At 49.3% G+C, this 18,307-nt stretch overlaps 1 protein-coding gene across 2 annotated transcripts in view; it reads left to right on the plus strand.

Moving 5' to 3' along the window:
• Positions 1-345: 345 nt before the first annotated feature.
• RBFOX3 (RNA binding fox-1 homolog 3) overlaps positions 346-18,307 on the plus strand; it is a 2,040,484-nt gene continuing 2,022,522 nt past the window's right edge. The window contains exon 1 of one of the 2 annotated variants that reach the window (XM_085617449.1): positions 346-696. The gene's annotated coding sequence lies outside the window, so the exon portion shown is untranslated. The remainder of the gene's footprint in view (positions 697-18,307) is intronic. The other variant, XM_085617452.1, reaches the window with a different exon arrangement.

The raw sequence follows: 18,307 nt of genomic DNA on the forward strand, positions 1-18,307 counted from the left end.
TGTTGCACAATTCACATAGCAAACTTGTTCATGGCTTGGCTCGTGCACGGGCTGTTGGAGCCAACCTAGACACTCGGCTCGACCGTGGCTCGGCTGTCTCTTGTAATTTGTCTTCTCGCTCATCTCTCTACTGAATTTGGGGGGTTGCTGCGTCTCTGCCATTTTGCTCGGGAAACTGGATGTGGTATGCCACTATGCCCCATCACTATTTTCGTCGGACGGCGGTTCTTACGACTGACAAGACTATACTCGTCTTGAGCAGGAACACTCCTATGCTAAGGGGTCGGGTGGGTCCTTTTATTGGGGTCTTTCCCTTTAATGCCATCGGTGAGAGCTCTTCTAGTCTGCGCAGCATAGAGAGCGGACGCTTTGGGTCTCGTTCCCGCTGGCAGCGGCGACGGCGGTAGTGGTGGTCTGCGAGGGCCCCACCTGCTCCTACCCTCGGCGGGGTGGGCAGAGGACTCCCCGCGCTCCCACCCGGTGGGGATCCCAGTCGCTCGCATTTGGAGTTCCCAAGCGCGCCGCCCCCGGTACACACTGTGGGGGCGGCGCTGTGGGCTGGGCCCGCCTCGTCACTCTGCAGCCCCCTTCTCAGAGCCGCTGCAGAGCTCCGGAGCAGCCGCCGCCGCCGCAGAGCCCAGCGCCCGGCTCCGGACAGACCCCGCTGACCGGAGACCCGCGCGCAGAGCTGTGACTGTGAGTGCGGGAAGGGTCGAGGTGTTAGGGGTCGGAGAGCCAAATGGGGAGGGGGGTTGTGTGCGAGTGGCTAATATGCTGGGTGCATTTTCTAGTGCTGGCTGTCAGTGTGGTAGTATGCACGGGTCGTTGCGTGGGAGAGGGCAACACGCGGGATTGTACGGTGGGCTAGCGGTGCGTACGCGCTCTGGTGGGCACTACGTAGGGAACGCTGCTTGCACTGAACATGCCCTTAACGAGACATGTAGTTTGCACAGTGCTTTGCATCAATCTCCACGGCGGATTGTTGCCGTTAGGTTGGCATTAGCGATGAATGATACTTTCACGCGACTGCCTTACGCACATGGCATTAGGGGGCATCGCACACCATTAGCATTCTAGGTACTGGCACTGTACAGGGCAGTAGCGGGGCATGGTTCTTTAAACCAGGCGGGCACTGGAAGGGCATGGTGCTGCCATTCTGCTGGCTGTTAGCAGGGCACTGGTCTGGCATTTCAGATGAGAGTTCCAGTGCTCGGTACTAACGCTGCATGGCATAACCAGGGTGTGGTACTGGCAGTGCACGTGGCATGGACATGTCGCGACACTGGCCTCACGCCGAGTCGTCCGAGGGCACACTATTGGAATTGCAGAAGGCATTATCGGACCACGCTACTGGCATTCCAAAAGAGATTACTAGAGCATTGGTGTGGCATGATTCTGAGATTATACCTGACCAGATCGGGCACAGAAAAAGCCATGGTGTGTGCCAGTGCCGCGGCACTGTGGCCTTGCCACAGACATTACCAGGGCTGGATGGGGGTGCTGCACAGCGCACGAGAGGGGTATGCTACCGGTACTTCACAAGACATTTTACAGGCATGCCATCTGCTTGCCATGTGACAATCCCGGAGCACGGGCTGGCATTGACCAGGATGTGTGGAGGGCACAGCACAGATTATTAACATGCGTGCTGCCGGGATTCTGTTTAGGAACAACACACAGATGGGACTGGGTAGGAAACGGGGGATGGCATAAGTGCCCTGGTGGCATAGTTTTCTGAAATTGTAAAGGAGCTTACAGTATCACACGGGGCTGGTATATTCTGGTGGTTGGCACAAGCAGCATGCAAGGCACGTTTGGACTGACGCTGCATATGTGGCTGGAATGGCGCAGTGGACTTGCATCGCTCAGGAGCTGGCATGTCACATAGAACTGACACACAAGTGTGGCTGGCCTGGCATATGGTACTGGACAGGCATGGCACAAGCAACGCGCCTGGCACGCAGGACATACAAGGGATCGGGTTGACACGTTGAGGTGGCATTGCACAGGGTTAGCATGGCACTGAGCTGGCATGTTGTTTTGGCTAGCATGGCACAGGGGGTGGCGGATGGCACACTCTATAGTTGATTAGAATTCTTCAGGAGGATGGCAAGGCGTGGTGAAATGGACCACGGACTCTAGCGAGCATTTCTACTGAAAAAACCCTCTGAAAGCGGGACTTGGGGTCATCCCGTGGAAAGTGGCAACACCCTGTGATGGGAGAGCGAAGGGGTGAGCATGGCATGGCATCGGAAGGAGTGGGAAGAACAGAGTGACAAGCAAGGGCACTGGCAGGAAGAGAACGATAGAAGGCCAGTAGGGAGTACTCAGATGGGGCAGGGGCTGTCGTGGAGCGAGGGGCACTGAAGTTAGGCTGCGAGACACAGGGCCTCCAGGCAGGAAGAAGGGGGCTCGGGGACATGGGCGTACTGGTTAAGGGGCGTGGGCAGTTCCGTGGTAAAGCCCAGAAAGTCAATGGCTGATATTTGGGAATGTTAACAGGAAAAACGGGGCTGTAGCAGCGGGGAATGCAGGCAGAACGGAATGTCTTGCATTGGGAGGAGAGGGCTGGGGGCAGTGGGCAGTGGGCAGTACTGCTAAAGAGAAAGGGAAACGGGCGGGGGCAATTCCGAGAGAAAGGACTGCAATGCAATGTGTGGCACTGACGCTCGATTACAAGGGCTTTGGTGTGGTGGGAAATAAAGGCAGAATCGAGCACTGCCTGGCAGTGAGGGGCGAGGGCAGCAGGGCAGTTTAAAATACTCGTGGCAGATCGAAAGGGTGGCAAGGCGAGTGAGGTGCGAGCGTTTTGTGCCCCAGATGCATATAAAGTGCCCAGATGAAGGCATGCTGGTCAGTGTATGTGAAGTGCTGGGGTTTCTGGGAGCGATGCCTTCTCTGTAGACAGCTAGGGACTGATAATGGCAGAGAACACATTCTGCTCTGATTAACCACTTTCTGCCCAGCCCTCAGTGCTTGATCTAAATCTCAGACTATTTAACGCGAGGTGCCTCCATTCCATTTGCCAGTCTGTCCGAACGCCACGGACTGCCCTCTTTTTCATTGGCAGCCCTTGGCAAAGCCCCTTCACTGTGCCCCTTCCATTGGCAGTCTGTGTTAAAACCCCACAGTGCCTCATTTTTTTCAACATTGATCTCTGTGCGTTCAGAATCCAGAAGCCCATTTCCTAAAGTCATTTCTTATTTGCTGTCTGCATCAAGCCCTTTCATTTTCTCCTCTCCTTGGCAGTTTGTGTTGAAGTCCCAGTGTCTACTTCTCCGTTAGCAGCTTTTAGCGAAACCCCTTCCCTCTGTCCCCTCTTGTTGGCAATCTGTGTTAAAGCTCCACATGTACCCTTCTTCATTGGCAGACTATGGCAAATCCCTCCCTCCGTGCCCCCTCTCTTTGGCAGTCTATTTAATTTACAATGCCTCGTTCAATTGGCAGTCTGTATTAAAGCCAAGTAAGGCCCTCTTTTTCATTGGGAGTCCTTAACAAAGCCCCTTCCCTGTGTTCCCTTCCATTGCCTGTCTGTGTTAAAGCCCCCCAGTGTCCCTTTTTAGGTCTAAACATACCATACAGCTCAGCTGGCTAGTTTGCTAACGACATACTGGGGACATTCGGAAAGCTTCCCTGGGAATGCATTCCACCCATTACTTGCCATTGGCTTTGTGGTTTGTAACTCACATTTGCTTGCTTTCTATTCGCTGGCTTTATTTGTTTTAGGCTGTTCAGCTTGTGTTTGTCCCTTCCCCTTCCTTGCCAACCCCCTATTTACTGTATCCTTCCCCTAGTACTGAACTTCTGTAAACAGACCTTTAAATCTTGTTTTTATCTGGTCACTTTTGCTGTATATTCAAAGATAGAGCTCAAAGGTCAGCCTCTGTCTTTCAGGGAGCTTGGTGTTTACTTTTCTTTCTCTGCCTTCAAAGAGAAACACACAAAAGGTGATGGGAGGCTGCTTGCAATAAGTCTAACCGCTGGCAATCACTCGGGATAGCACTCCAACCCATTGTTCTTTTGCTCACCATGCCACTTCAGTTTGGACCCAGCCAGAAGCAAATCAGTCCTTACCTTGCTCCTCATGTGAACAGTCCAGGCCTAACTGCCAAGCCAGGTCCTCCCTGAACCGGAACACAAGCAACCCAGGACTGGTTTCACCCTAGTTAAGGGCTCGTCAGTCAGTTAGAGCTGGGTTCCAGCTTGATTTCATCCCTTCCCTTGCCTAAAACGTATTTACTGCATTCTTCCCACAGTACTGAATTTCTGTAAACAGGCCTTTAAATCTTAGCTTTATCTTGTCACATTTGCTGTGCGTCCAAGGATAGATGTCAAATGTCAGGCTCTGTCTTCCAAGGAGCTTGGTGTTTACGTTTCTTTCTCTGACTTCAAAGTGAGAGGATGTATGTGGTAATCCTGCCAGGTACCCATGTGAGACAGAAAGGCTGTAGGATGTGATTTTATTTTAGCTGGCTATTTTGGATGTGCTGTACGATGTTATTTTATTTTTCTAGCACAGAAAACATTTAAATATCTGTAAATGAAATGTGCAAATATTTCAGAATAGGGAAAGCACAAATGAAGTACATTTTTTAGTAATTCTGAAGTGTGATGGAAACAAATATTTTAATACAACAAAAACAAATCAATACACTAGGTGATGACATTTCCACACATTATCGTTTGTGTGTTCTTTGCTTTTATCAGTAAACTGTATATCTGTACAGATGTAATGGCCATTTCAATTAAAGATGTGTTGTCTGTAATGGCAGTGCACTACCACACCATGCAAACTCCACTTTACCCCACTCCACTCTACCCTGCACCACTCTACACTATGCCACTCCACCCCACTCCATTCTGCATCACTGCACTATACTCTGCACCACTTAACTCTATGCCAATACACTCTACCCCAAACTTATCTACAATGCACTGCTGCACTGTTGGCCACAGCACTCTACGCCAATCCACTCTAAGCCACTCTAATCTACTCTTCACCACTGCACTCTAAAACTCTATTCTATGCCACTGCACTCTACTCCACTTCACTCTACTTGAAAACAATCTACTCTATGCCACTCTGTTCAATCCCTGCACTAGTCCACTGCACTCTACACCACTCTAATCTACACCATTGCACTGTACGTCTGCACCATTCTAAGCCAATGCACTGTAGACCAATACACACTGCACTCTACACTATTGCACTCTATGACACTCTACACTCTGCAACACTGCACTCTCTGCCACTGAACTCTACACCACTCTACTCTGCACCACTCTAATCTGTGCCACTGCACTCTACGACACTCTACTGCACTCTACGCCAATCTGCTTTGCGCAACTATACTGTATACTACTACACTCTACACCAATCTACTCCACGCCACTTAAATCTATTGTCCACCAATGCACTATATGAGACTGCATTCTGCACCACTGTGCCACATGCCTCCATACTCTACTCTGTACCACTTTACTTCATGCCAGTGCACTCTACCCCATTCCACTATGCATCACTGCACTCTTCAACACTGTACTCGACACAAATGCACTCTATTACCAATACACTCTACGTCACTGCACTCTACTTCACTGAACTGACACTTTACTCTGCAAGACTGCACTCTCAGCCACTGAACTCTGTGTCACTCTACTCTTTGCCACTCTACTCTGCCACTCTACTGTATGCCACTGCACTCTACTCTGCACCACTCAGCTCTACTGCACTCTGTGACAATGCAATCTATGCCACTACACTCTACACCACTCTACTCTGCATCACTCCACTCTACACCACTCTAATATATTCTGCACTACTGCTCTCTGCACCACTCTACTTTACACCTCCACACTCTACCCTGCTCTACTTCACTCTACTCTGCACCACTCCACTCAACACCGCTACTGCCCTTAATGCCCTTCCAATCTATGACACTCTACTCCCTACACAACACTCTACAGCACTCCACTCTATGCCACTGAATAAGACATTTCTTCAGGCACTCAACTCTACTCTATGCCGCTATACGCTACTCCAGACTCTCTATGCCACTCCATTCCTCCACTATATTCCACTTTATGACACTCCACTCTCCTTTACCCCACTCATTTTTAGCCACACTGAACAGTAGCCATGCTGGTGAAGGTCTGTGTTAAAACCCCACAGTGCCCCCTTTTTCATTTTCAATATCGATCTGTATGCATTCATACCCCCCCTCCCCCATGTCCTATCTTATTGGCAGTTTTTGTTAAAGCCCTACAATGCCCATTTCTCCTTGGCAGTCTTTGGCAAACTCCTTACTGGTCCCTCCTTTTATTGACAATCCCTGCCACAGCATCTCGTTCCTCATGAGCAGCCTATGTCCACGCCACTCCCCTTTGTCCCCTCCCATTGGCAGTCATTGTTAAAATCCCTTCCCTGCACCCCTCCCATTGGCAGTCTGTGTTAAAGCCCTTCCTTGTGCTCCTCCCATTGGCAGTCTGTGTTGAAGTCCCTTCTCTGCGCCTCTCCCATTGGCAGTCTGCGTTAAAGCCCTTCCTGTGCCTCTCCCATTGGCAGTCTGTGTTAAAGCCCTTCCCTTGTCCCCTCCCATTGGCAGTCTGTGTTAAAGCCCTTCCTGTGCCCCTCCCATTGGCAGTCTGTGTTAAAGCCCTTCCTTGTGCCCCTCCCATTGGCAGTCTGTGTTAAAGTCCCTTCTCTGCGCTCCTCCCATTGGGAGTCTGCGTTAAAGCCCTTCCTTGTGCCCCTCCCATTGGCAGTCTGTGTTAAAGCCCTTCCCTTGTCCCCTCCCATTGGTAGTCTGTGTTAAAGCCCTTCCTGTGCCCCTCCCATTGGCAGTCTGTGTTAAAGCCCTTCCTTGTGCCCATCCCATTGGCAGTCTGAGTTGAAGTCCCTTCTCTGCGCCCCTCCCATTGGCAGTCTGTGTTAAAGCCCTTCCTGTGCCCCTCCCATTGGCAGTCTGCGTTAAAGCCCTTCCTGTGTCCCTCCCATTGGCAGTCTGTGTTAAAGCCCTTCCTTGTGCCCTTCCCATTGGCAGTCTGTGTTGAAGTCCTTCCTTGTGCTCCTCCCATTGGCAGTCTGCGTTAAAGCCCTTCCTGTGCCCCTCCCATTGGCAGTCTGCGTTAAAGCCCTTCCTGTGCCCCTCCCATTGGCAGTCTGTGTTAAAGCCCTTCCTTGTGCCCCTCCCATTGGCAGTCTGTGTTGAAGTCCCTACTCTGCGCCCCTCCCATTGGCAGTCTGCGTTAAAGCCCTTTCTGTGCCCCTCCCTTTGGCAGTCTGTGTTAAAGCCCTTCCTTTGTCCCCTCCCATTGGCAGTCTGTGTTAAAGCCCTTCCTGTACCCCTCCCATTGCAGGCTGTGTTAAAGCCCTTCCTTGTGCCCCTCCCATTGGCAGTCTGTGTTAAAGTCCATTCTCTGCGCTCCTCCCATTGGGAGTCTGCGTTAAAGCCCTTCCTGCGCCCCTCCCATTGGCAGTCTGTGTTAAAGCCCTTCCTTTGTCCCCTACCATTGGCAGTCTGTGTTAAAGCCCTTCCTGTGCCCTTCCCATTGGCAGTCTGTGCTAAAGCCCTTCCTTGTGCCCCTCCCATTGGCAGTCTGTGTAAAAGCCCTTCCTGTGCCCCTCCCATTGGCAGTCTTTGTTAAAGCCCCTCCTTGTGCCCCTCCCATTGGCAGTCTGTGTTGAAGTCCCTACTCTGCGCCCCTCCCATTGGCAGTCTGTGTTAAAGTCCCTTCTCTGCGTTCCTCCCTTTGGGAGTCTGCATTAAAGTCCTTCCTGTGCCCCTCCCATTGGCAGTCTGTGTTAAAGCCCTTCCTTTGTCCCCTCCCATTGGCAGTCTGTGTTAAAGCCCTTCCTGTGCCCCTCCCATTGGCAGTCTGTGTTAAAGCCCTTCCTTGTGCCCCTCCCATTGGCAGTCTGTGTTAAAGTCCCTTCTCTGCGCTCCTCACATTGGGAGTCTGCGTTAAAGCCCTTCCTGTGCCCCTCCCATTGGCAGTCTGTGTTAAAGCCCTTCCTTTGTCCCCTACCATTGGCAGTCTGCGTTAAAGCCCTTCCTTGTGCTCCTCCCATTGGCAGTCTGCGTTAAAGCCCTTCCTGTGCCCATCCCATTGGCAGTCTGCGTTAAAGCCCTTCCTTGTGCCCCTCCCATTGGCAGTCTGCGTTAAAGCCCTTCCTTGTGCCCCTCCCATTGGCAGTCTGCGTTAAAGCCCTTCCTTGTGCCCCTCCCATTGGCAGTCTGTGTTAAAGTCCCTTCTCTGCGCTCCTCCCATTGGGAGTCTGCGTTAAAGCCCTTCCTGTGCCCCTCCCATTGGCAGTCTGTGTTAAAGCCCTTCCTTGTGCCTCTTCCATTGGCAGTCTGTGTTGAAGTCCCTACTCTGCGCCCCTCCCATTGGCAGTCTGCGTTAAAGCCCTTCCTTGTGCTCCTCCCATTGGCAGTCTGCTTTAAAGCCCTTCCTTGTGCCCCTCCCATTGGCAGTCTGCATTAAAGCCCTTCCTGTGCCTCTCCCATTGGCAGTCTGCGTTAAAGCCCTTCCTGTGCCTCTCCCATTGGCAGTCTGTGTTAAAGCCCTTCCTGTGCCCCTCCCATTGGCAGTCTGCGTTAAAGCCCTTCCTGTGCCCCTCCCATTGGCAGTCTGCGTTAAAGCCCTTCCTGTGCCCCTCCCATTGGCAGTCTGTGTTAAAGCCCTTCCTTGTGCCTCTCCCATTGGCAGTCTGTGTTGAAGTCCCTACTCTGCGCCCCTCCCATTGGCAGTCTGCGTTAAAGCCCTTCCTTGTGCTCCTCCCATTGGCAGTCTGCTTTAAAGCCCTTCCTTGTGCCCCTCCCATTGGCAGTCTGCGTTAAAGCCCTTCCTGTGCCCCTCCCATTGGCAGTCTGCGTTAAAGCCCTTCCTGTGCCCCTCCCATTGGCAGTCTGTGTTAAAGCCCTTCCTTGTGCCTCTCCCATTGGCAGTCTGTGTTGAAGTCCCTACTCTGCGCCCCTCCCATTGGCAGTCTGCGTTAAAGCCCTTCCTTGTGCCCCTCCCATTGGCAGTCTGCGTTAAAGCCCTTCCTGTGCCTCTCCCATTGGCAGTCTGCGTTAAAGCCCTTCCTGTGCCTCTCCCATTGGCAGTCTGCGTTAAAGCCCTTCCTGTGCCCCTCCCATTGGCAGTCTGCGTTAAAGCCCTTCCTGTGCCCCTCCCATTGGCAGTCGGTGTTAAAGCCCTTCCTGTGTCCCTCCCATTGGCAGTCTGCGTTAAAGCCCTTCCTGCGCCCCTCCCATTGGCAGTCTATGTTACAGGCCCACGTGTCCCCTTATTCATTGGCATCCTATGGAAATCCTCTTTCCCAATGTCCCCTTTTGTTTAAAGCCTGCGTTCATCTCTCTGCCGTGTGTCCTTCCCAGTTATCAGCCGATGTTAAAATCCCACTGCCCCTACTCTAGTGGTAGGTGTAAGATCACTAATTCCCAGTCCTGGGAACAGTATAGTGTTTTGGTGTTGTGCTTTCTGTGTGGAGCTGTCCTTTGAAATGCTGACTGTGCATAGGTCTTGTGGGTGTGAGTCAGGCTCTTGTGTCGGTGGGGGTTAATAAGGCACCATACTGTTTGAGCCCATGTGAGTTTAGTTACAGTGTTTATAGTCCCTGCTGTTAGTTCCCCCCCTGGCACCTACAGAGCGGGTGGGGTTGCTGCCTTGTTTGGGTGTTTGTGCACACACGTGGTCTCTCTTCACGGGGCCGGAAGCACCCTGCCTGTGCCCCACACACCTGCCAGGTGGGCTTGCAGCGCAGGCTCGGGCGCGTAGCACACACACACACACACACACACACACACACTTACAGGCCCCACCCTCAGGAGGTGGACACTCCGCCCTCACTAACACTCCTCTAGCAGCTGCTAACCCATCCTCTCTTACACACTGAGCACACGTCAGCTCCCACCCAGGGAAAAAGACAGGTAGCGTTGTATGAAACTGCGTCATCAGACCCCAATAGGTGATATGCTAAGTCCCAAAAGCTTCCAAAGAGATGACAATTTGTAATACCTCATTATAAGACAGAGTAATATCAATTTCTTGTTTTTAATATCCCAATATAAAATAGAATGTATATGCTGATGCACCAAGCGCAATATGCAAATATCATATGGGTCATGCTGCCCCACCCATCACTCAGCAATGGTGATAGTAAATAGCGCACTACTGTGAATCTGCCTGTCTGTTTATTGGCATGCTGTGCTTTCTTGTGTAACATTTATCAGCAAAGGTCTTCAACCAGAACCGCAGCACAAGTGGTTAGATCTGTGCAGTGAGACACAGTCCTTATTAACCAGGCTGTCTGTGTGCAGGCCTGGCTGGTCTTCTCTGTACAGTGATTTTAACATGGAATCTGTCAGGCAGTAAGCATTGATTTCTTAAGTTAGTTATACCGTTTAATAACGTGGTCTGGGCATTTGTACTGCAGCTGTAAATGGGTAAATATTAGTTTATTACACTTGTTTCTCACAACATGTTTTATTGGTGACATTAATTTTCCTGGCATGGCATGATGTAGAAGTATCATGGGCAAGCCATCAACCCTTGCCTTACACAGAGGACGTTCGGCTACAGGTCACAGCAGAGCAGACACTATGGAGCGCAGGGGTGCACCATAGCCTCACATTCAATGTTATCACATGAAGCCAAGTCTCCAGACCCCTGGGGGGCACCTGTGTCAGGCATCCTGAGAAGGGACTGTCTGCTTCTCTCCGTGAATGGAACACACCAAAGATGATCTGTCTCCTTGCCTTTCTTACTCCTATCAAACAGCAGGAAGACATAGTTAGGGACACTTTTGGCTGCTTGAAGACCTTTTCCATGAGAAATCACTCTCTGCCGTCTTGGTGTCAGGTGCAAAAGTCTCTTATTATTTTTTGGATTTCGCGTTTGCTTTCAGATAGCACATTTCCAAGAGTGTGACACTGGCTACCTTCAAACCCAAACTCGTGATTTTGATAAAATGCATTATTCCTCCAGAAGAAAAGTATGTCTGTGCAGCTGTTGCCACTTCCCCACATCAACGGATAAGGGGGGCGAGTTCTCTTCTCGCCAGGGCCCCCCTATCATCCCTCTGCCCTTTGAAAGCAGCTCTGCGTATAGTTATGGGTGATTGAACATTGAGTCATATTTCTCCCAATCTCAAGGAGTTAGACTGGTCCCACTGTGTCACTCACCTCAGGTGTGAGGCCTGCAGCCATCTCCACAAGTATTAAGGATTCTAGATGCTTTTTGATCTCAAGCAAGGGGGAAACTCTTCCTTAGGTCTTCACATATTCACTGGTATGCCCATATAGAGATACTGACATTTATGCTACCAGTCCTGGCTATCTTTGGCATTTACTGTTTGCGAGACTGCCATATTCTTGCCGTTTTCATCTGGAAAATCCCTCCTCTGAGGAGACGTCATGGCATCAAACAGACTCTTCGTTTATCAGAAATCAAAGCTAAAAAGTGATTCTTAAAAAGTGGAAATGTGTAGAACCACTAGAATTAGCACATTTTTGTGGAATTAGCGTGCCATATCTATACTGAATTAATGCAACATCCAACAAAGGGATGAAATAGAATATTACTAGGCCTGACCAGGCTGAGACATTTGAAGTAGGCACTATTGGCAGATGGAAAAGTGTGCAATTACTGATAACATCCACTTCTACTGACATCTAGGCACAACACGGGTAGACCAGCTTTGACTCTCAAGGCATAATCCCTACTGCCTATGGACAGTCTCAGCCTGCGACAGGCTCGGACATTATTGCTCACCCATATCTTGAATTCGACATGGCTATATTAGTCCAGTCAGCAATAAAGACTCTAATTGTCAAACATTTGATTCCATGTTTTCTATTGGAATGCGGCATGCAGGAAGAACAAGTATCAATCCGATATGAATGGAATATTGTATTCGGTGTGGTGTGCTTGAGATGTGGGTGCGTTGATAAGGCCAGTCCACTAGGAATCTACTTAATACATTACACACAGAAGGTGATTACTGTAGCAGCGTAAACTGAAAGCGTCTTTTGGATTCGCTGTAATACGTAATGACGTAGACGTTTGTTCATAATCAACAACAAAACGTCAACTATCTCACAACCGCTTGTGTTTACCACAATCCACACACAACACCAGCCTTCTACCTGAGATGGCGAAAATATAAAAAGGTTCACAAAGGTGGGAAAAGACAGTTTGGGAGATTTCCCACAACCGAAATCACAACCCTGCACACAGCCTTTGTCCGTTCGACCCTGTCCCCCAGGATGGTAGCGTTCCCAGGGGTTCCTATTAGACAGTGCGGATTTTTTTTTACCGTGCCCCAAGGTCCACAAATGGGATGTACGCATGTACTTGGCATCGGGAGTGGGCTGGTAGGGTGTGAACGTTTGTGTGTGTATGTGTGTGTGTGTGTGTTCCTGCACAGCCCCCCGCCCCGACGAAGCCATCGCTCGCGTCTGAAAGGCTGCGCGTCACACCTGTGCACAGTCTACTGCGCGCGCGGGGGAGGCCGCCGCCATGCAGCCGAGGCGCTCTGCCAATCCGGTGTCATCCTGCGCCTCGGAGATGATGTTTACTGAGTGTGTGTGTAACATTTCGGTTCTGTTGCCGTGAACATGAATGCCGACATATGGGCCGCGCTGTGTTTGTGTGGGGGGTGGTGCGGGCACGGCAGCTGCCTCTCCTCGCACCTGAAGGCTCCTGTCACGCGCTCTGCCAATAACAGAAGGCCGCGGAGAGCTTATCCCTAAAATCATCCTGTCAACCAACGTTCATTTATGTCCAGGTTCTGACCGACCTGTGTTATGCATACATCGATCCGATGGTGCTATTATATAAATGTCCCCCAACCGGCTTTCTTGTGGAAACGTTTGCTAGCCCTGGCTGTCCTTTAAGTGTCGAAATATCGCGTGGCTCGCGATAGTATGCAAATATCCCTCAGCCTTTGTCAAATATTACCCAGCGTTCGTTTGCAATTTTATCACAGATGTTGTTAATAAGCAGATACCGCCCATTCTTCCTTGTTGTGCATATTTCGCACCAGCCTTTGTTATTATCATGCAAACATTGCTCAGCCACCTTTGTTGTGCATTCAGATCTTGTTATGTACAGCAGCTCTGTCAACCCGCAAATGTTGCTTTAGTCTCATCATTGGGCAGCGATTTTCGAACCTTTGTTTTCATACAAATACTGTTCATTATTGTGCAAATATTGCTCAACCTTCAGTACCAGGAGGGAGGGAGAAAACATGGCTTTTCAGTTTTTTTTCCTGAAGGGAAGGAAGCTTGCGGCCTGTGGTGTTAATTCTTATAGGGAGAATCGTGGCTTTTCAGTTTTTTTCCTGAAGGGAAGGAAGCTTGCGGCCTGTGGTGTTAATTCTTATAGGGAGAATCGTGGCTTTTCAGTTTTTTTCCTGAAGGGAAGGAAGCTTGCGGCCTATGGTGTGAATTCTTATAGAGAGAATCGTGGCTTTTCAGTTTTTTTCCTGAAGGGAAGGAAGCTTGCGGCCTGTGGTGTGAATTCTTATAGGGAGAATCGTGGCTTTTCAGTTTTTTCCTGAAGGGAAGGAAGCTTGCGGCCTATGGTGTGAATTCTTATAGGCAGCATGCTGCACAGCTGGGGCCCTTGGGCTCCCAGGCACCTGTCTCCTTGTCAGCTGCGGTGTGGTGGGGGTATCTGGAGAAGGTACTTTTCAGATCAGTTCAGCGGTCACCTGGGGGTGTAGCCCTGTATTTTGTTGCTGAGGTATTTTGAGGCCTTTGGGTGAGTCAATCTGCGTGACCGATAGAAGGCCTTGAAGGTGGCTGACATGGTGCCAGTGTGGTGCTTTTGGGGTAAGTGAGGTGCCCCAGTGGTTCTTACCAGTTGCCAGTCTGCCTGTGGTGTGCAATTGCACTTGGAAATGAGAGGACCGCTATCTTGACAGGCTGAAGCACAATGACTTGGATGTTGTTGGGACTGGAGTTTGGTGATGGTTCACATTGCTACAAGCACAATTAAAGGTACAATATGCCTGAAGAGGTTAATAAATCCATCCTGGGCATTAGGCCATTTTAAGACAATGGTGAAAACAAGTTTTTTAATCTTGAAACGTGCTGCTGAACTGAACCATGAAGAGGCTGAATGAGTGGTTGGTGACGAGGTTGGCATTACGCAACATGTGCCAGGCCTTGATTTTCAAATACTACTTGCCAATGATAATTTGGTGTCAGGCAGTTTTTTTTAAGGCCTGGCATTGGTATTGCTGTTTGTGGTATCTATGTAGAGTAGAGTGTGATCAGCATTGGAGGGATTGAGGGTGACGTTGAAATAAGATATTAAAGGGCAGAGCTGTGTTTAATGTAAATCTCGTGGTCTGCACTGAGGTAATATTTCAGGGTCTGATGTTTACTTCGGTGCCAAGGCCTGGGCCGCAGCTTGACGTTACTACATTGAAAAAGTAGTGTTGTTAAGTGAACCTGGAGTTGCCCTTGATGCTAAGTAGAGGGCAGGGGCAGGAGTTGGCTTTCATTAGCAGAGGCCTAGCTGTGGGTTATTTGAGGTGGCTAGGTCTGTTCCTTTTTTGAGCTCCTGGGTTTTTAGACCAGTGAAGGGTGAGGCATTGAGTCTTCATATGGGGTGAGCAGCTGTTGCCCAGGTTTTGGGTGGTGTCCTTAGTGGGGGGTGGGAAATGGTGTGAGATGCCGCATTGATGAGGTGCTCATTTGTATATCGGATTCATGGGCGACTTTTAAGGAGGTATGCTATTCTATTGAAATCCATCACAACACGTGGTCATTTTGTTGCTAAAGAAGGTTGGGAGTTCGTCGATTATTGTTGTGCAATTGTTCCTCAGTCCCAGAGTGTAAATATAACCCAGACATTTGTATTGCCCACATTGTACCCACACTGCACCTCCAGTAACTATCCCTTCTGTTTCATTTTTAGGTAAAGGGAGCTCAACCTTTATTAATGTGAAATGTATCTTTCGTTTGATGTTATTCAAAACTCATTCTACCTCTGTCAATGTTCAGATTTCGCCCTTCCTTCAATGTTGTGCAAATGTTGCTGAATCTTCGTTATCGAACAACTCCGGCCTGACCCTTGTTCAGACTTCATAGTCTGCAGAGATTTCCCAATCTTTCTGGCAATAATTGTATTGCATATGGTTAATAAAAACCGTTGCAATGTGATTAAACCAGATATTACAACACTTTCAATTAAAAGCTTGTGTTAATTAAATAGCTCCAATTCACGAACGGCCTATCAATGACAGACAGCCAAAAACCCACTTTAAACAATCTGATCAGATTAAAAGAAGAGTAAACAGTAAAACGAGCAAGTTATAATGAACTGCATTTCAATCTTTCTAGAATGTAAATGTCACACAACATTCATTGGCTACTGACTTTGAAAATATTCTCTATCGTTGTCGTTTGTCAAACAATGTCCAGCCTTCATTTTTACACATACATCTGCCAGCCTTAATTGTACTGCTCAAATGCTGTCTAACCCTCATTATCCAGATATCATCTAACCCGTGGTATTGTGCAAATCTGACTCTTTGCCGCTGTGCAAATATCGCCAAAGCTATGATAGAGTGCAAATGGTACTCGTCCATAATTATTGTGATTATCACCCAATGTTACCTATCATGAAAATATGGCCCAGTCTTTGTTATTGTTTAAATAATACACAATCTTCGCTGAGCAAACATTTTTAATCTCTGTTGTCATGTGAATTTAATCTAATTTCTATTTCTGTGGAAATATTGCCATACCATTATTGTTCAACTACCATCCATCCTTTGTTTATGTGTCCACAATCGCCGTGATCAATTTGTCTGAAATCCTGTCCAGTCTTGCCTGCTGTGTATACTTGGCACAGCCTTAATATTGTGCAAAGACCTCCCAACGCCCTTCGTCATGCAATGTCCACGACTCTTGTTATTGTGAAAATGGACGTACCAATATCTTACTGCCTTTTTTAGTGTGCAAATATCTCTAAAAACTCGTTTTAAAGTTCATCTGATCTTTACTGTGCCAATATCACCCATCCGTTGCTAGTCCAATCCTCCCATCCATAGTTACAGTGTAAATATTGCTTGATCTAGTTGATGCACAAGTATTACCTAACCATCATGATTTGCACAAACTTCACTAGTGTGCACTAGGTGCCACAATCGCAAGTGTACACGATAAAACAAAGGCATCTGTTGTAAGAGAATAGAAGTATTACCTTCACTTCTCCTTGGGACACTGGATAGATCCCTCCATGTACGTTCTCTTTCAACGGTGTTCAGCCATGGGGGTGCCACACTCGCGCTCCCCCCGTCTAGCGCCTTAGCTGTCACTCACTCATCAGGTGCAGGGCCACCCCAGGGGGCCCAAGGGTGTGATGGACCCTCTGCTCCCCACTGGTGGCTGTGTTTCACTACCCAGTCGTTTTCGTGTTTGGAGTGGAACTCGGGCCAGCCACGCTTGCTACGTCATTTGGGCTGCACCAGCATACAAGAAACTGGTAGAGTCGGGAGAGTAACAGGTGAGAACAGTCTGGTGCCAGGCCACGCCACGATTAAATGCCAGGCAAGGCGTGCCTGGATGGTTCCTCCTCCATCACCAGTATTGCCCGCATCTGGGGTGTCTCAGCCTCCTTACCCGGCCTCGTGCTCCAAAGGGGATGACTTTGTACAAGGGAAGGACTTTGGGGTGCCACTAAGGACCCTTATCGGGGTCAGGCCTTACTTAGACACATACCCGTAAACCAGGGGTCTTTAAACTGGGAGGGCCTCAGGTGATCCCAAGGGGGGCTCCAGACTCTGGCCAAAAGAAGCATTATTCTCTAATGGGCCATCACGAACATCTTTTGTCATTTGTATCCTAGCTGGGAGTAAGTGTCAAAAGGGGAGGAACTGCAAATATTCGTCAACACTCCCAGCCACACAGCGGGGATACTTTTAATAGATACAATTTAATAGAATAATTGAGAACAATTCTGAAGGGGGCCCATGATCTTTTTCCGCTGGGGTGGTCTCGACATTTTAAAGTTTGAAGACCACTGCCGTAAACGGAGAGAGCGCGCCCGGAAGTCTTCACCGCTGTAGGCCTCAAGCACCGGGCCTAATGAGGACGGCTCGTGGAAGGTGCCCTGCGAAACCCGCAAGTGTTTAATTCAACTGCAAGAAAAAAATGAATGCCATAACATTAAATAAATTCAGCAGAACTCTGCGTCGTTCATTAAGTTTACATTATGGATTCTTAGCGGGTGCCTTAATTAGGCCCTGTTATTAACGGTAATATTCCTCTAATTAAAGGCAGGCCCTCCAGGTGAACATAAATTGTGAAGGAGAAAAACAAAGTTACAGAGTGTGAAGATGGTCGGTGGCCAAGTGAAGGGGGGGGGGGGGGGGGGGAGGGTCAGAGACAGCCGGTGGCGGAGAGAGACGGCCAAAGACTGGCTAGGTAGAGAGATGCAGTCAAATGCTGCTTGGGAAAGGAAACCAGATAATAAATACCGCTTGAGGTAGATTGAAGAGAGGGGGGATCGCGAGCTACTACCCAGAAATAGAAAGAAACATGCGCCCTTTGATAGAGCGAGACAGCACGAGAGAGAAAAACAGATTATACTGCTGCACTAGACGGAGAGCGAGAGGATGGCCCGATGGTGCCTGAGATAGGAACAGAGACACCCAGATAGTGCTTGAGATGCATCGAGAGTGACAGCCTGATCCTGTCAACGAGAGATGCCCTTCTCGAGCAGTGCTAGAAACAGCCAGCTGCCTCCTGCATGGGAAAACAAACGCCAGATGCTGCCTGAGACAGACAGCCTGATGTGAAACCCGCCAGATGCTGCCGGAGACAGAGACGGTCTGAGACAGACTCTTCTGTGTACTGATGGGGAGAGACAGGCGATCTGGCACGGGCACGGTGAGACAGAGGAACGAAGATCTGGAAACAGAGCAGACACGGCCAAAAATGGAGACAGCTAACTAGTGTCGAGGAAAGAGAGACAGCGTAGAAAAGAGAGCTCAGGATACTCCCTTATGCACATTTAGTGTGTGTGTGCGCGCGTGAGAGAGAGAGAGAGTCAGAGTGCGGCCTGAGAGTACAGCCGAGTGGGAAACAAAGGGAGCGCCTACTTCCGGAAGTAGTCACCGAGATAGTGACCAAAGGCAGATAGATAGATAGATAGATAGATAGATAGATAGATAGATAACAAGGTACTGGCCCAGAGACAGAAAAAAAGAAATAACAAGATGGTCAGATATTACTCAGAAAAGAGTGAGGCAGTGTTAGAAAACCCCGGGCAACCGGGGTTAGCA

The sequence above is a fragment of the Triturus cristatus genome, chromosome 7 (assembly GCF_964204655.1).
Source record: "Triturus cristatus chromosome 7, aTriCri1.1, whole genome shotgun sequence".
Lineage (NCBI taxonomy): Eukaryota > Metazoa > Chordata > Amphibia > Caudata > Salamandridae > Triturus > Triturus cristatus.